The sequence below is a fragment of the Gopherus flavomarginatus genome, unplaced genomic scaffold (assembly GCF_025201925.1).
Source record: "Gopherus flavomarginatus isolate rGopFla2 unplaced genomic scaffold, rGopFla2.mat.asm mat_scaffold_34_arrow_ctg1, whole genome shotgun sequence".
Lineage (NCBI taxonomy): Eukaryota > Metazoa > Chordata > Testudines > Testudinidae > Gopherus > Gopherus flavomarginatus.
The window spans coordinates 1732849-1749103 of NW_026115061.1; the positions used below are offsets into that span (position 1 = coordinate 1732849).

A 16255-nucleotide genomic window follows, 5' to 3' on the forward strand; every position below is an offset into this window, starting at 1 on the left:
TCTGTCATGGCCACATTTGCAGCGCTGTTGGGAGTGGTGCATTATGGGCAGCTATCCCAGCATTCAAGTGGCTGCAATGTGCTTTTCAAAAGAGGAGGGTGGGGTGGAGTGTGACACGGAGCGTGGGGGAGACAGAGCGAGTGGATTTTTGGAGCTGACACTGTGTCAGCTCCCTGCCTGGCAAGTTCAAGCCTCCTCCCCCACCCCTCTCTCATTCACTAAATGCAAATAGCCGCCTTTGTTCTTTTCCTCACAGACCAGATAAGCCGCTGATCCAAAACAGACCCCCCCTCCCCCGTGCCCACCCGGCTGCTTCTCTCCTCAAGCAAACACCAGCTGTGGGTGTTCCAAAGGGATCCCCCTGCCTCTGCTCATTCACTGCAAACAGTAACTGTGTTTGGTTTTTAGATAAGCAGCTCCGGGAGCCTTGAGCTCACAGCAAAGCAAACAGAGGCATCACACCAAAACAAAGAGCGTTATCTCTACTTAAAAGCATTATGGGAAGGTTCCGGAGGTCAGTGACAGCGTAGTAAGATTAATCACTGTTTACACTGGCACCCCAGCGCTGCATCACCAGCTCTGTTCTCTTTATTCCTCTCGTCGAGGTGGAGCACATGCAGCACTGTAGCCAGGGAGATACAGCGCTGTATGTGCCTTGCCAGTGTGGACGGGGAGTAAGTTACAGCGCTGTAAAGCCACCACCTGCACTGTAACTCTCCAGTGTAGCCAAGGCCTGAGTTGTAGTAATAATAGCAGCCAAGAATCCGGTGGCACCTTCTAGACTAACAGACGTATTGGAGCATGAGCTGTCGTGGGTGAATACCCACTTCGTCAGATGCAACAATAGTCCCATATGGGCTAGTGGTCAGGATTCCTGGTTTTCACCCAGGTGGCCTGGGTTCAACTTCTGGTGTGGGAAGAGTGCAGAGCTTTTGCCCAGAGTGGAGGCAGGAAATGAAAGGAACAGGAAGGGATCCTGCCAGCAGTGGAGTTAGACAGTGTAGGGAGGGGACCCCAGAAGTGGGGGTGGGGCAGTGGTTTGGGGGGAGATGAGGGAAGGATCCCAGCAGTGCGGGAAGTTGACAACCTGGAGAGCACAGGCCTGGAATGGGGACCTGGAAGAGTGAATGTGTCCCTCTAAACCCATCAACTGCAGACTAGGCAGGCTTGGAAGAATTGTGTATTTGTTGGTAAATGTCAATTTCTGTGTAAACACACAACCCAATGGCAAAATATTTCCATCAATAATCATCAAAATTGACAGATGGGCAAAGTAAGAAACATGCTGCTTGAGAACTTATCATGTTGTAGGAGCAGCAGTGATCTGTATGCTCTGTATAACCTGTATGCTCAAAAGGTCTGTTAAACTCCCCCAGCTTGTGTCCTTTCCCGCTTTGAATGCCTGTGAAGTGGCTTTCCCACTCTCCTTTGTACCTCCAGTGAATGCCCTTCACCCGGCCCATCTGGCCAGTGGTTCGCTGTGTTACATTCTATTGCACCTCAGGGAGACTGATCTTCATCGCACCGTCCATCGCTGCGCTGTGGGACACTTACCTTAAAGGATCCTGACATCTCCACTGCCAGGCCTGTCCTGGGAGCGTGAGTATGAGTGTGACACCCTCCCCCATCCCTTCTTTTGAGCTTAGCTATCAAGCTAATAAATGTGCTGCTTTCTGCCAAACTCTGGGGGGGAGGGGCATTATTAGTCCTCTCTAAGCTTACTAACTGACCCAATTTTGGGTAACACAAGCAACATTGTTTGATCTGTTATTGTACCAAAGGGGGAGATGGTTGTCTATAAAGGAGGGTGAAGACTAAATGCCTCTGATGAGAATGGGATTTGAACCCATGCAGGCAGAGCATAATGGGGTAGCAGTCCATCACCTTAACCACTCGGTCACCTCATCTGAGCTGTGAAAAAAACGGACAGGAGGAGAAATCTAAGGCCGGCAGAGATAGGGACACTAAGGAGTTTTTAAATACTAAGCGAAAGCAGGGTCTGAATGAGCTCCCCTCTCTCACCTAGTGAGGAGCTGGGGAAAGACTTCAGGAACAGACCGTGTTTGCATAGACACACCTACTCTGCCTAGCTATGCAGCATGATGGGGCCGCTTCCCCAAAATGACCAGTTTGGGATGGTCTTGGGTTACAAATGACTTTAGGATTGAGTGGAATGAAATGTTATTCTCCTTCCTGTATGAGTGAAGGGCAGCAGAACATACCTAGTCCGTCCTGATGGAGGGGTAGGTGAGTGAGGAATAGCTTTTATTGGACTGCAGAGAAGTGATTGAGGACGTCACCCTAAACCAGTGGTCCCCAAACATTTCACATTGTGCCCTCTTAGCCATGGCTGTGGCCCCTCGGAAGCCACGGTCAAGAACCGGGGCTGGGAGGAGTGGGGCTGTTGCTTGCTGGGGTGAGGGGTGCGGACAGGGGTAAAGGGGTCGACGCCGGGCTGGGAGCCAGAGTCTCAGGCTGAGGGTGGGGTTGGGGAAGAGCTGTGGCAGAGTGGTGCTCCCTCCCTGCCCTCTATGTGGGCTGGCTCAGGTCCTGAGGTGCCCCCATGAATGTTCCTCTGTGTCCCCCTAGGAGTCGCACCCCACATTATGGGGACCACTGAACCCTACTCGCTAAGCCGGGGCTAGTGATGCCAAACCCCCGGGAAAGGGAGAACAAGTGTGGGGGCCCCAGCACCAGAACCATGCCCCTACCTTCTGTCTGTGGCTCTACCCCCTTCCACCCATGGCCCCATCCACTGTCACTTCTGTTCCACCCCTTCCCCCACCAGCCCCACCCTATCACTCCTTTACCCCTGCCCCGCTGTGGCCCTGAGACCAGAGAAGCTCTGTGCCCCTGCTGCAGCCCCCGGGCTGTAGCAGGGAGTGGGAGCTCCTCCAGCCCTGGGGCTGACATAGGGGAGACTTTTCCAGGGGGACCTAACTTGGCCAGGGCCCCTGATCATGGGCCCCACTGTCCCCTTGGCAGTGCAAGGTTTGGGGAGGCTGAGCCCCCTTGTCATAAACAGATAGCTAAGGGTTAATGTTCTTTTACCTATAAAGGGGTAACACCAGTAACCTAAAACACCTGACCAGAGGACCAATCAGGAAACAAGACTTTTTCAAATCTGGGTGGAGGGAAGTTTGTGTGTGAGTTCTTTGTTCTTTGTCTTGTGTCTGTGGCGTCTCGGCTATGAGAGTGATTTTTCTATCTCCTGCCTTTCTAATCTTCTGTTTCCAAGTTGTAAGTACAAAGATAATAAGACAATAAGTTTATATTGGTTTTTTTTTTGTATTTACATGTGTGTAGTTGCTGGAATGTTTAAATTGTATTCTTTTTGGATAAGGCTGTTTATTCATTTTTTTCTTTTAAGCAAATAACCCTGTATTTGTCACCTTAATACAGAGAGACCATTTTTATGTCCTTTTCTTTCTTTTTATATAAAGCTTTCTTTTTAAGACCTGTTGGATTTTTTCTTTAGTGGGGACTCCAGGGAATTGAGTCTGCAGCTCACCAGGGAATTGGTGGGAGGAAGAAGTCAGGGGGAAAATCTCGTTGTGTTAGATTTACTAGCCTGACTTTGCATACCCTCTGGGTAAGGGGGAAGAGAGATTAGCTATCTTGGTACTTCTATTTCCAGGACTGGAAACAGGGAGGGGGGAGTCCCTCTGTTTAGATTCACGGAGCTTGCTTCTGTATATCTCTCCAGGAACCCAGGGAGGGAACACCTGGAGGGGAGGAGGGGGAAGGGAAATGGTTTATTCCCCTTTGTTGTGAGACTCAAGGCATCTGAGTCTGGGGGTCCCCCGGGGAAGGTTTTGGGGAGACCACAGCGAGCCAGGCACTGTATAAATCCCTGGCTGGTGGCAGCTTTACCAGGTCCAAGCTGGTAACTAAGCTTGGAGGTTTTCATGCTAACACCCATATTTTGGACGCTAAGGTCCAAATCTGGGAAAAAATGTTATGACGCCCCTCCCCCCTGAGCCTCCATTACGAGCCGCCCAGGCTACCACTGCTCAGTGTGTGGCCAGTCTCTGTGTTTTCTGCTGCTCGTTCTGGGGAGCCTGGCCGGCCTTAGGGGTGGTGCCCCCCGATAGCCGCCCAGGGCTCCAGGGGTCAAAGGGCACCGTGTGGCAGTGCAAAGGTGCTCACTGCTCTCCCCTGCCCCAATGCTCCTCCATGGGTCCATAGAGGTTTGAGGGGAGTAAGGAGCAACCCTATGTGCTCCATGCGTCCTGGTCACTTTTCCCACTTGGGCTGTGCTGTGAGGGGAGCATCAGAAGCTGCTGCTCTCTGCCCTCCCGCTATGCAGCCCGGCTGAGGAAAGTGACCTGGATGCAGGGAGCTCGGATGATCTCACTTCTTGCCCCCACATCCCACAGCCCCTAGGGGTGCCCAGATGAGCAGCGTTCCAGGGAGGAGTGGGGGGCAGCAATGCCAGCTGCTCCATGCACACAGGTCAGTCTCCCCATGTGGGTGCAGGAGGGGGTGCAAGGGTTTCTGTGATGCCTATTCTATCAATATCGTCACTCAATACCAGGCACTCAAATTCACCAGTCTTAGTACTTAGACGTTTAGCGTTTGTATTTAAGCACTTCTAAAATGTGTCCCATTTTAGCTGTCTGCTATTACATGATGTAATTGAGGGAGACTCTTTCATTTCACTGTTTCTCATCAGAACCTACCTGTACATTATCATCTTCCATCCTCTCCACCTTACTAGGCTATAGAGAATCCCTGTGAATAGTTCCTCTCCTAACGGATGTCTCTGTCTGAACCCTGTGCTCCTCAGCGCCTGTCGGCTTTCCCCAGCTCTGAGGCTGTGTCTACACCGCGCACCTTACCACGGTGCAGCTGTGCCACTCTAACCATGCCATTGTAAGGTGCGCTGTGTGGCCGTCCTTATCGCTGAGAGAGAGCTTCCCCTGCAACAAAGCCAAACTACCTCCAATGAGGGGCAGGAGCTTTGTCACCGGGAGCACAGCTCCACCTATGATGCGCTGTTCACACTGCCGCTTTTCATGGCTCAAATTTTGGCATTCGGGGAGTGTTTTTTCTCACCGCAGAGAGACAAAATTTTTAGCAACAAAAGCCGAAATTAAAAAAAACTCCTCTGCAACCTATTTAATTTTACCTTTATACAACCTTTATACTGCCTCCAGTTCTGGTATCCTCATTTGAAAAAGATGTTGTGAAATTGGAGCTAGGGCAGCAAAGAGCCACCAAATGTTCTGAGGGCTGGAGAAAAATGCCTTCCAGTGAGCTATTGAAAGAGCTCAACCTGTTTAGCTTATCAAAAGAAGATTGAAAGGTGATTTCATTGAAATGTTGAAGGGCCTTAATGGAGAGAAAAGATTGGGTATTTACGGGCTCTTGAATGGAGCAGAGAAAGGCATAACAAGACCCAATGGCTGGAAAGTGAAAAGAGACAAATTCATATTACAACTGAGGCACAATAGTCAACAGCGAGGATGATTCACCACAGGAGCAAGCTACCAAGGAAAGTGGTGGATTCACCATCTCCTGATGTCATTTAATGAAGACTAGATGCCTTTCTGGAATGTGTTTGCCCCCAAAGTAGCTGTTATGTCATACAGGAGGCCTGTGATATGCAGGTTAGATGCTCTAATGGTGTCTTCTGACCATGAAGTCGACTAATTTCTGAAAAACTGAGTGTAGCATTGGGAGCAGCGTCTGATGTTTTCCTGTCTAGCCGGCTTGCTGCCTAGAACGAACGCTCCTTGAGTGGGGTGATCCACAGGGAGTAGCTCAAACCTCCAAAGTGCCTGGCCAGGGGCAGGACATTAGCCCAGCAAGGGAGGGGTGTGGCAGTGACATCACAAAGGCCGTTTGCAGGACCTCAGACTATTGGTCAAAGGTGGTGGGGAGGTGGTGACCTCACAGAGAGATGCTGACATCAGCCAGGCAGGACAGGGGCGAGGGGCCAGGGAAACCTCAGAGACCTCTGTGGCTTTGCTTCAGCACGTTTCCTTCTCCAGGTCTCTCTTTGAGGACTGAGAGATTATTTGGGGTCATGGACGTGAGCGCCAGGAGGAACCTCTTCCGAGTTTCCTCCTTCCCTTGTAGTGATTTTACTAGAAAACAGCCGTCCCTGTTTAGAAGGTAAGAGCCTCCTGGAGGTTTGAAACCTGTTCAGTCTGATCTATCTGGTGACAAGTGAATTCTAGGCATGGAAAACACGAGCTTAAGGAGGCAGAATTTTATTGCGCACCTGGGATTTTGTCCCTTAGAATCGCTGGGGACATTAGGGTTTGTCCTTTTTGTTTCACCTCTTCCTCCATCCCTCCCTCCTCTTCTTCTCTTGCTTCTTTTGTCCTTTCTCCTGTTCCCTTCCCAACAACAGGACGGAGGTGTGTGTGTGTGTGTTGCAGGGAAGTCCTCTGCAGCTCCCACTATGGAAGGTCCACCCAAAAATGTGGGACTGAAATAGTGCTCGGGCAGTGATCCCCACCGGTGACCTGGGCCATCCTTTGGGCTCTCTGGTGAGAACCCTCAGCCTCCCGTCCTCCGTCTCTACCCTGATTGGTTGAGCAGGGGGATGTTGACAGGGAGGAGACTCAGGTCCTTGTTGTTCTCTTTTAAGATCAAGTAAATAAGTCAGAACCAGTTCTATCTTTGATTAATTTTGCTGCTTCTCTGCATTAATTGTCTCTGAGCAGTTGATGATTCCCTCTAACATTGCAGTTCTCCTCAAATACTTGCTGAATAATTACTGTCACTGTTGTTGGTCTGGAGCTCATCTGAGAGCACAGTATTCAGGTCATTCAATGTCTGAAATTCAAGATCCGATGGTTTGTTTGAAAATCAGGGCTCTTCGGTCCTATTCCCAACACTGCCTCTGACGGGCTGTGTGACCTAAGACAAGTCAATTCTCCTTTCTCAGCCTGAGCTTCTCCCTCTTTCAAGTAGGGATAATAATGATCCGCTCTTACCTACCTCATGGTGGGTGAAGGATGCGGATCCATTTGGGAGTGTCACTAGAAGTAGTGCATAATATGAAGTTTCCCAGATTATGACATAATAGATTAGCTGAAATCGTCTATTTTATTTGTATTTTTTTATTCTGAAATTGTTAATAGTAGCAACGACTTAGCTCAGATTGAAGCATCTTATCTAATGGTTGAGATGTAAGTGTCTCCTCTTTGTGTGCGAGGAGACAATTTAACACACTCTGACAAAGAGGAGATGCTTTTGTTTTGCAACAAAATATTTTTGCAAAGATCTTTCATCCCACTTGTTATGATTTTGAGAAACAAACTGGTTTAGTCTAAATGGGATTTTCGGACAGAAACGGTTTGAATGAAATTTTCCCACCATCTCGATTCCTGGGCTCTGGGGTGTTTTCATCTGTTAGAACAGGAGTCAGAACTGGTTGCTTCTCTTTCTGGCTCTGCCATCGCCTTGTTGTGTAGGCCTTGGGTAGGTCACTTCCCTTCTCCCATCTGTCCAATCGGAACAGGAACAGTTCTCGAACTATGGGCAGTTTAGAGCCCAAGTGAGATAAGGGGTATTAAAGCCCTCTGTGAAGGAGAAAGGGGAGTTTCACAGTGTTTAGCACCAAGGAATTCTAAAGTTTGCTAAAATGTCTAGTCTGTGGAAACAAGAAATGGTCGGGGCCAAACTTATTAACCACTGCCTTTTTAAAGCCCATTCAAAGATGTGAGTCCCTATCTTTTAGGTACCTGTGGTTCTTTGCCAGCAGCAGAGAAGAGGTTCCTGCCTCCGTTTTTGTGGCCTTAACAAACCAGGTGTTGTGCCCCAGTTCTCGTCTGAGACCCCTGAAAAAGAACATCTTCCCATCCATGAACAAGACAGGACCTATCTTTCAAAGGGGAACAAAAAGACCTCTGGGACTTACAGACTAGCTAGCCTGACTGCCATAGCTGGAGAGATCCTGCAATACATTCTTAAACACTCAGTTTGTCAGCAGCACCTACAGGATGATTTGCTTCTTCTGACTAGTGAGCGTGGAATTGTCAAGAACAAATCATTCCAAACCAATCCTCTTTCCTTCTTTGGCAGGGTTCTGGGCCTGGTAGAGGTGAGTAAACAATAGATGGGATCTAGCTTGGTGTTACTAAGGCTTTTGACACAGTCCCATAGGACATTCTCAGAAGCAAACGAGGGAAATGTAGTCCAGCTGCAATCAGTGTAATGTGGGTGCAGAGCTGGTTGAAAGCCAAGACTCCAGGAGCCCTTCTCCATGTTTAGCTGCCCAACGGGGAGGGTGAACCTAGTGGGTCTGGCAGGGATCAGTCCGGTGTCAGGTACTATTCTATATTTTCATGAATGATTTGGAAAATGGAGTGGAGAGCATGCTCCTAAAGTTTACAACTGACACCAAGCACTTTGGAGCACAGGATTGAAATTCAAAACACCCTTAACAAATTGGAGACTTGGTCTTCTTGAGCCAAACTCCATGGTTAGGGCTCTCTCTCTACACTGGGCTGAAGTGAAACCCCAGAGCCAAGCACTCCTCCTGGGCAGTGAGCTCCGACCTTGAATGGTCAGATGCTGCTTAGCACTGTCAGAGCAGCTTTTGCTGGGGGATTCTCCCAGCACTTTCCAATAGCGGGAAGGTATGAAATCCCCATTTGACTGCTGGGGACAGAGCCCGAGAGTGGGGAGCAACTTGCCCAAAGTCCCCAGGAAAAGGAAAACAACCAGCAGAGGAACCAATAGGAAACCCAGCAATGGAACTCAGGAGTCCTGGGGGTGTGCTGTGGTGACCAGATGTCCCAATTTTATAGGGACAGTCCGAATTTTGGGGTCTTATCTAGGATCCTATTACCCCCCACGCCGTCCCGATTTTTCACACTTGCTGTCTGGTCACCCTAGGGTGTGCACATGTGTGGGTCCCAGCTGCTCCCTGCCCCTCTCATTGAAGCAGATGTGCAGGGTTACTGCCCTGGGAAGTGCAGGGCACCAGTGGATGTGGGGTTGGCTGGAGGTAGGGTCTGGCTTCAGGCAGGGCAAAGGCTGCGTGGCTGGCTGGCTTCAGGCAAGGGGGTGCATCAGGGGTTGGCTGGAGACAGGGCAGGGAGGATGCGGCTGGTGCAGGCAGAGCAGAAGGTGCAGGGCTGGCTGGAGACAGAGGCTGACTGCCGGCAGGGCAGGGCAGGGGGTGCAGGGCTGGCTGCAGGCAGGGCGTGGGGCAGGGCCGGTGCAAGGAAGTTTCATGCCCTAGGCGAAACTTCCACCTTGCACCCTCCCCCCCCCGCACCCCTGCCCTGAGGCGCCCCACCCGTGGCAGCTCCCCCCTCCACCCTGAGGCTCCCCTCTTGTGGCAACTCTCCTGCTCTGCCCTGCAGCACCCCCCTCGCCCGAGCTCACCCCTGCTCCGAGCACGAGCACCCCGAGCACGCCGTGGCTGCTTCACTTCTCCCACCTCCCAGGCTTGCAGCGCCTAAGCCTGCCAGGCAGTCAGGCACCCTCCTCTGAGCCACAGCAGCCCTGACAGTTGACAATAGAGGCACCTTAACCCCTGAGTTCCTTCAATGTGTCCCCCTCGGGGGTCCAGCTCCGATCACCAGATACTCGGGGTATGTCTATACCACCTGCAGAATCGGTGGGCAGCGATCGATCCAGCGGGGGTTGATATATCGCGTCTAGTGTAGATGCAATACATTGAGTGCTCTCTCCTCGCCTGCTGTACTCCAGCTCGGTGAGAGGCGCAGGCAGAGTCTACGGGGAGCTGCAGCAGTCAACTCCCCGAGACTGTGACATTATAATTGTTAGGCCTGAATAAAGATATAGCAGACAAAACCAGGTATGCCAACCTGACCAAAGTCAGGCTAACAGAGGTTTGTGGGTAATCCCTGAGTGGAAAACACTGAGAGGCAGCAGCATGTCTCACAAGCGCTGGGAAAAAGTGAGATAAGAGAGAAGCTGCATTCCTGGCATAGTACCAGATGTGCTGTGTTCGGGCAGCTCCTTCGAAGAACTGATAAGAGTCCTAGTTTCCCAGCCTCCTTGTTTTCGCTCCCTGGTTTTGTTCTTTGTTTGTTTTTAACTCCCCTACATTTCTAACTTTAGGCATGCATGTATACTAAAGGTGTCTAGTTTCTAGTTGTTAGAAGAAGGGGGTGGGTTGCTCCAGTGAATAATTTATGACGCGACGGAACTGTCTATATAGGCTTATACTAAGATGTAAAGAGCAGGCTGGTTCTCTCTGGAGACGAGCTGCTCTCTATTGATGCGTGCACTTGTCAATAAAGAGCTTTTGATCGGACCTTGCTGGTGTTGCCTGTCTCTCTCGCGGTCAGACAACGAACTTTGCCGTCTGGGTTAGAGTCCCTGACATCTTTGGCGACTCCGCCGGGACCCGTCTGACTCTCCGGCGGGGGATCGGACCCTGAGGCAACGCAGCGCGCATCCTCCAGTTTAGAGGAGACTTGCCTGGTGATCTGATCTCTGCGTTGGCGATAAGGCGTGTTCTGTGAACCAGCTGAAACTCGTAGAAATCCAGCAACGTCCACCTACCCATTGAGTAGGGTCCAGGTTGTCGGGGTTAGAGTCCCTGACTACTTAGGTCTGGGTTAGAGTCCCAGTCCAGGTCTGGGTTAGAGTCCCAGTCCAGGTTTGCACAGGATCCAAGTTGTCTGGGTTAGAGTCCCAGCCTGGGTTTGAGTCTCAGTCCAGGTGTTCAAGTCCCTGGAGAGGTAAGCGAGCGCTCGACGCGGGGAGGTGGGGGTTAGAGTCCCTTTACCTCGACCCGGGGAGGAGGGGTTAGAGTCCCTTCATGAAGAGGGGTTAGAGTCCCTTCATTAAAATGAGACAAGTTGGCAGTAAGTGCCCGGGGGATGCCCCGTTGTCTCTGATACTTAGAGATTGGAAAGAGATTTCTGAGACAGCTGATATAGTTAAATTTAAGATGTGAAATCTGTGTTGGATCCAATGGCCATCATTTACCTTTCATTTGTCCCCAGCTAGAGACTGGCCGGTGGGTGAAACCTTTTCCACAGATAGGAGGAACTCCTTAAGGGATATTTTGGTTGATCTTAGGCCGAGACAAATGGATTACTTGTTTGTATGGTATAATTATAAACCCATGGAGGGATGGGTAGCTTTTGAAGCTGTTTGTATGGAGAGCTCTTGTAAAAAAATCACCCACCATATGCACCAGAGCCGCACCGGGAGGAGGACAATTTTGTTCCTGTTCTTCCCCGTCTGATGGAGTGCAAGGATTCAAAAGCAGGTTAGGGACAGTTCAGGGACAGAGGAGTATCAAGGGGGAGCTCAGAGTGATGTTCCCTCATCTTCAGAGGAATCAGGCAGCCTCACCCCCTCTGTGCAGCCTCCAGCCAGCCTTTTGCAAACTTGGTCAGGGACTGCTTTTCAAACACCCCCAATATTACAGCAGCCCTTGTCCTTGCCCTTGTGGACCCCCACTAGGTTACTTAACTCCATGAGAGAGAATGTTTCTGAGACACCTCTGATATTACAAGCCTCATTGAGAACTTATCTGGTTCTACTGGTTGCTGGGGAACATGAGATGGTTTTACCCATACCCTGTTTGCAACTTCAAATTTGTTTAACTGGCAGTGCACTATGCCTCACTTATGAGACAATCCTGAGGCAGTGGAAAGAATGTTCTGCACAATCTTTTTCACTCATGTGCCCACTTGGGCAAATGTAAATCAGTTATTAGATACTCTCATGACAGAAGATGAAAGACAAAAAGTAAAAGAAAAATCTGCAGCTCATTTGAATGCACCTTGGCTAATTACTGACCCTAACTGGAATCCCAATAATCCAGCTCAAAAGACAAAGTTGGATGGATTTTTAAAAGCTGTTTTGAATGGTATTAGAGATGCAGGGGAGGCTACTCCAAATTGGAGCAAGGTGACTGCTTGTGTTCAGCATCCAGATAAGCACCTCTCTGACTTTTGTGCTCGACTGATTTGTGAAGTTAAAAAGCATGGGAATTTAAATCCTGAAACTGATCATGGAAAGGAGATGGTTAAAATGGTTTTCATGTCACAATGTGCAAAGGATATTGCAAAAAGATTTAGAAAGCATCCAGATGGTACGCAAGGGAAAATTTTGTCTGAAGTAGTTAGCATTGCTACTAGAATGTTTAATGGGAAAGAGAGAAAGAAAAAGACATAAGGAACGGGTTAATTTAAAAATCATCTTGGCCCCGGGATGGAAGGAGGGGGGTGCTCTGCGTTCAGGGTCAGGAATCGGCGCGGACTGTGCTTGGTGCAGGGAGGGGCTGCTTTCGGCCCCAGCTGGCTGTGAAGGAAAAAATATAGACAGAGGCGAAGCAAAGGAAATACAAGTTACAGAACTGAAATTACATTTGCAAAGCTTAACTGTCCAGTAAGATCCAACAGTGTGCCTTTGTGACCCTGGAGTCGGTGTGGCTTGGTGACACCAAAGAAGCCACAGGCAGCCGACCTGGACTGGAATCTCTGAAAGAGACGCCGCAGGAGATTCCAGGGTGTAAAAGAACAGCCCTCCCAAGAGCAGAAGCATGTTGGAAATTCTGGACAAGCTGTATACAGGATAATCTCCCTTCCACCTCTCCCCCTCCTCTGAACATTATACACAGAAGTGGCCAGTCTGGACGTACGTGTGTAAGTATGAAAGGAGCTTCGGGCTTGGGGCATTAATATTTTCCTGAGTGATGTGAGAGCGTTCCCAACACTCTCCGTTGTTGTTTTATTAATTTATTAATGAAGCTTTAAAATTCAGTTATATGGTGTGTTTTCTTTATCTTCCCCCAACGATCCTGTAGTGTCAGCCTGATCATCTGACATGAGGGATAGATTGGTAACAGAAATTTGTCACAGTTTGGTGAGCAATTAAGAAGGGGGGAGCCCTGCAGAATTTACACCATCTATTTGTTTTACCCTTGTTATTTTGTGTTTGCTTTGCTTGGTACTGTTGGTGTTATATGCTGAGAACTGCACGAGTAAAAGTGAGTCCTAATAGGATAAGGAAACACTATTTGGTTCTGGTTCTGTTCTATTTAACCAGTTACTGTTGTTGTTTTTTTTCTCTGTTCATTTGGGTGTTAGGAGTGTGGGTGGAACTGAACCTCTTGTTCGTAATTCCTCGGAGTGGAAGCCATGTGTGCGAGACAGCTCTGAGGTTAAATTGAGATCCTTCTGTCCTGTCCCCTGTAGCGGTCAGTGTATAGAAGTGGGAAAGTCTGGCTTAGACTGTAATTCCCTCTGCTCTCTGTGTAATTCTCTTTTCTGTTTAAGTGTCAAACAGATGAATGAGTCTCTGGGTAAACCCTCTAAGAGTAGTCCTTCAAATTATATGTTAAGTAAATGGCCTTTGCCCAATGGGCCATGTGTCTTCGTCTAGGTGGCAAGCCTCATGAAGGAGGACTCGGGTAGTCTTGTGAGTAAGAATGTTTAAGGGAAGAGACCAGGAGGGGTGGGGGGCTAGTTGAGAAGCCCACCCTCCTAGCTAAACTGGTAGTGGAAGAAGTTGGTGCCTATGGAAGGGACGGTTCAGTGAGAAAAGCAGGATCGGGCCCAGGCGGGCAGGCAACAGACAGAGAGATTGGAAAACAGGTTGGAAAACTTTAAGGGTGTAGTGGAAGGAAGGAGTAAGTAAGTGTAAGCATGGGGATTTCAAATACCCAGAACTTACTTGGAATGGTGATTTGAGTTGATAAAAGTGGCTGTTGGGAGACAAGCAAGTGATTTAAGGGAGAGTGAGAAGTTAACTCTGTAGTTGCTGGAGGAAACAGCAGTTGAACTTTGCAAAAATGCTGAAGAGGAAAGTTCTTGGTGTCTTTGAAATGTTTGTAAATAAATTGAGGCAAAGAAATTGTTAATTGCAATCATTTAGAATTTAGTTAAATTAGCTGAAGAATGTATATAGTGCTATGTAATTGAAATTTTACTAGGCTGTAAGGGCACTATAAGTAGTGATGTTTTCTTTCAGTGTTTGAAAGCAAGAGTTAAAAGTAAAAAGCAAGCCAGAAAGCATCTGTATTCATGCAAATTATCTAACTGATAAGGTAGGAGCCACTGAAACCTGGGCTGCCTATGAAACACATAAAATATGGGATAATTCCTCTGTTTTTCCTGAAATCAACAAGGGTATTTGTCTATTTTAAGCAATGATTGTCTGCCCAGAAGGGGTAGACCTCTGTTTTTTTGTCTTTCAGATAATCAGAGAAAACTGATGCCAGCTAAACAGCATTCAACGTACCATGCATTTACTGGCACAATAGAAATTATGTTTTGTGTTCTATGTTCTGTCTTGTGGTGTTTGTCTTGTGGCCGGAATTTTTGTGTTTAATATTTTTATAAAATAATCTAGTTTAAAATCAAACAAAAAGGTTAAATTAAAATGCAGATACTTGTTTTGTTCAACTTGGAATACAAAGTGTTTAGATAAATCAGGAGAATGTGATATACTAAAGTCTAATGCATTTCCTTAAGTAAGGAAAAGAAACTTTATTGGTCAAATTGTTAATTGCAAAAATTGTTGTTAAAATTTGCATACCAACAGTCTTTGAAAGCAAGGACATGAAAAGTTAACCCACTCCCCATATTGTACATGGGATCTTTCTGGCTACCGCAGATTTCTAGCCAGAGGGCTGGGGATGGTGGAAGGCTATTGGACTAGAGGTTGTATTGAGTGAACTCCTCAAAGTGGGTGTGCTTGTCCTGGCTTGTTGCTCGAAAGCTCTGTAATAAGGTTATTTTAGTAAAAGAGTGTGTGTGGCATATATTAAATAATAAGACTAATGTACTGTATAATGACAATGTGTAGGTGTTCATTGTTGGGAAAAAGGTGTATGAGTAAAAAGTGAAAGTTTCCTTTGCAGGTTAAAAGAAGCCAAGAAGGGAAGAAGCACAAAGAACAGAATGAATTAACTGAAAAAATAAAATAAAATAAAATAGCAAACTCAGGCTATAGATAAGACACTGACTCCATTCAAGGACACTGCTCACAGTTAAGACTTGGTTAACAACCAGGAAAAGGAGGGCTTGAATTTGCCCATGCAGCTATGAGATCTGAAAAACACTGCCAGGCACTAATGAAATGTGTTAAGTTTTTTTTCTCACAGGTAAGGAAGCGCTACCCAAAGACCCTAGCAGCCCTGCCACTCCTTGGAACCAGGAGACGGGGTTGATGTAAAGGTCCACCAACGAAAGACTGCCTTGGCTCCATGCTGGAAAGGCCCTTAAGTCCTGATGACTACCAACACCGCTGTGAAGTACCAAAGACTGACTGCTTGGACCCAAGATTCTCACTGCAAAAAGACCCCTCCACATTGGGAGAATTCTCCTACTGATGATTAGCCTATTTCACCTTCTAGCTCCACTGTGCCTTCTGGACAGTAGGGAAAAAGTACAAGGTGAAGTGCTAGTAGCCTCTCCCTTATCCACTGACAGATCTACTGTGCCTTTGAATTTTTCTAGAAAAAGCAAAACCATTACAGGGTGATGTGCTAGTAACCTCTCCCCTATACGATGCTGCACCAAGACTGTTTTGGGAAAGAAGAAGGAACACTCACTCCACTGAAATTGCTAAAGTCCAGGAATTCCTGACTAGAAAGGACATTAAGAACTGACCCCGGTGAAGAAACAAAGAATTGTACACTGGCAGAAAAAATTTGAGGGACCCATGCTTGGGAATGTGGTATTGATTGGATTTTGGGGTTTATTCTACAGGCTGTGCCCTGTGTTGTGGATAAATTCTTCAGCATGTATTGCTCTCTCTAATTGGATTTTAAATAACAAGTACCCGAAGAGTTTGTTCTGCCACTGGAAATTTTACCTGTATTGAAACCATTCCAGTGACTAATAATGTAACCCCCTCCTATGCTATTAATGTCAATGCCTTTTAAAAGTACCTGAAAATAGTTAAATAACAAATGTAATATAGTACTACACCAAGGAAAGATGGTATTAAATATCACTGAGGCTGGGAAGGCATTGCAGTGGGATCTAGTATGTTTGGAGATTCAGAATTTCCTGAATGACCAGCTGATGGCCATTTGGAGTGATCTTGAGTACCAGACTTGGCCCACTGCCCTTACAGACACATCAGGAGTACCATCTGATCTGTGGTCATGGAGATATACTAAAGACTGTCTGGGTGGAAGTGTAAACATTTACAGTGCTCCTTCCAAGCATTTGGACTGGGGGGTGTGGGCTTCCACATACCGAATCCTGACGGGTCCATGGGGAGGATGCACATGGGACTGGATTATTCACCGAAACATCTGGGAAATTAGACCACTTGGTATACCTAACTG

At 47.8% G+C, this 16255-nt stretch overlaps 1 protein-coding gene across 1 annotated transcript in view; it reads right to left on the reverse strand.

The window, feature by feature from the left end:
* The window catches only part of LOC127042218 (zinc finger protein 560-like), a 281458-nt gene that overhangs the window by 10321 nt on the left and 254882 nt on the right, over window positions 1–16255 (reverse strand). The gene's annotated exons all lie outside the window — the stretch shown is intronic.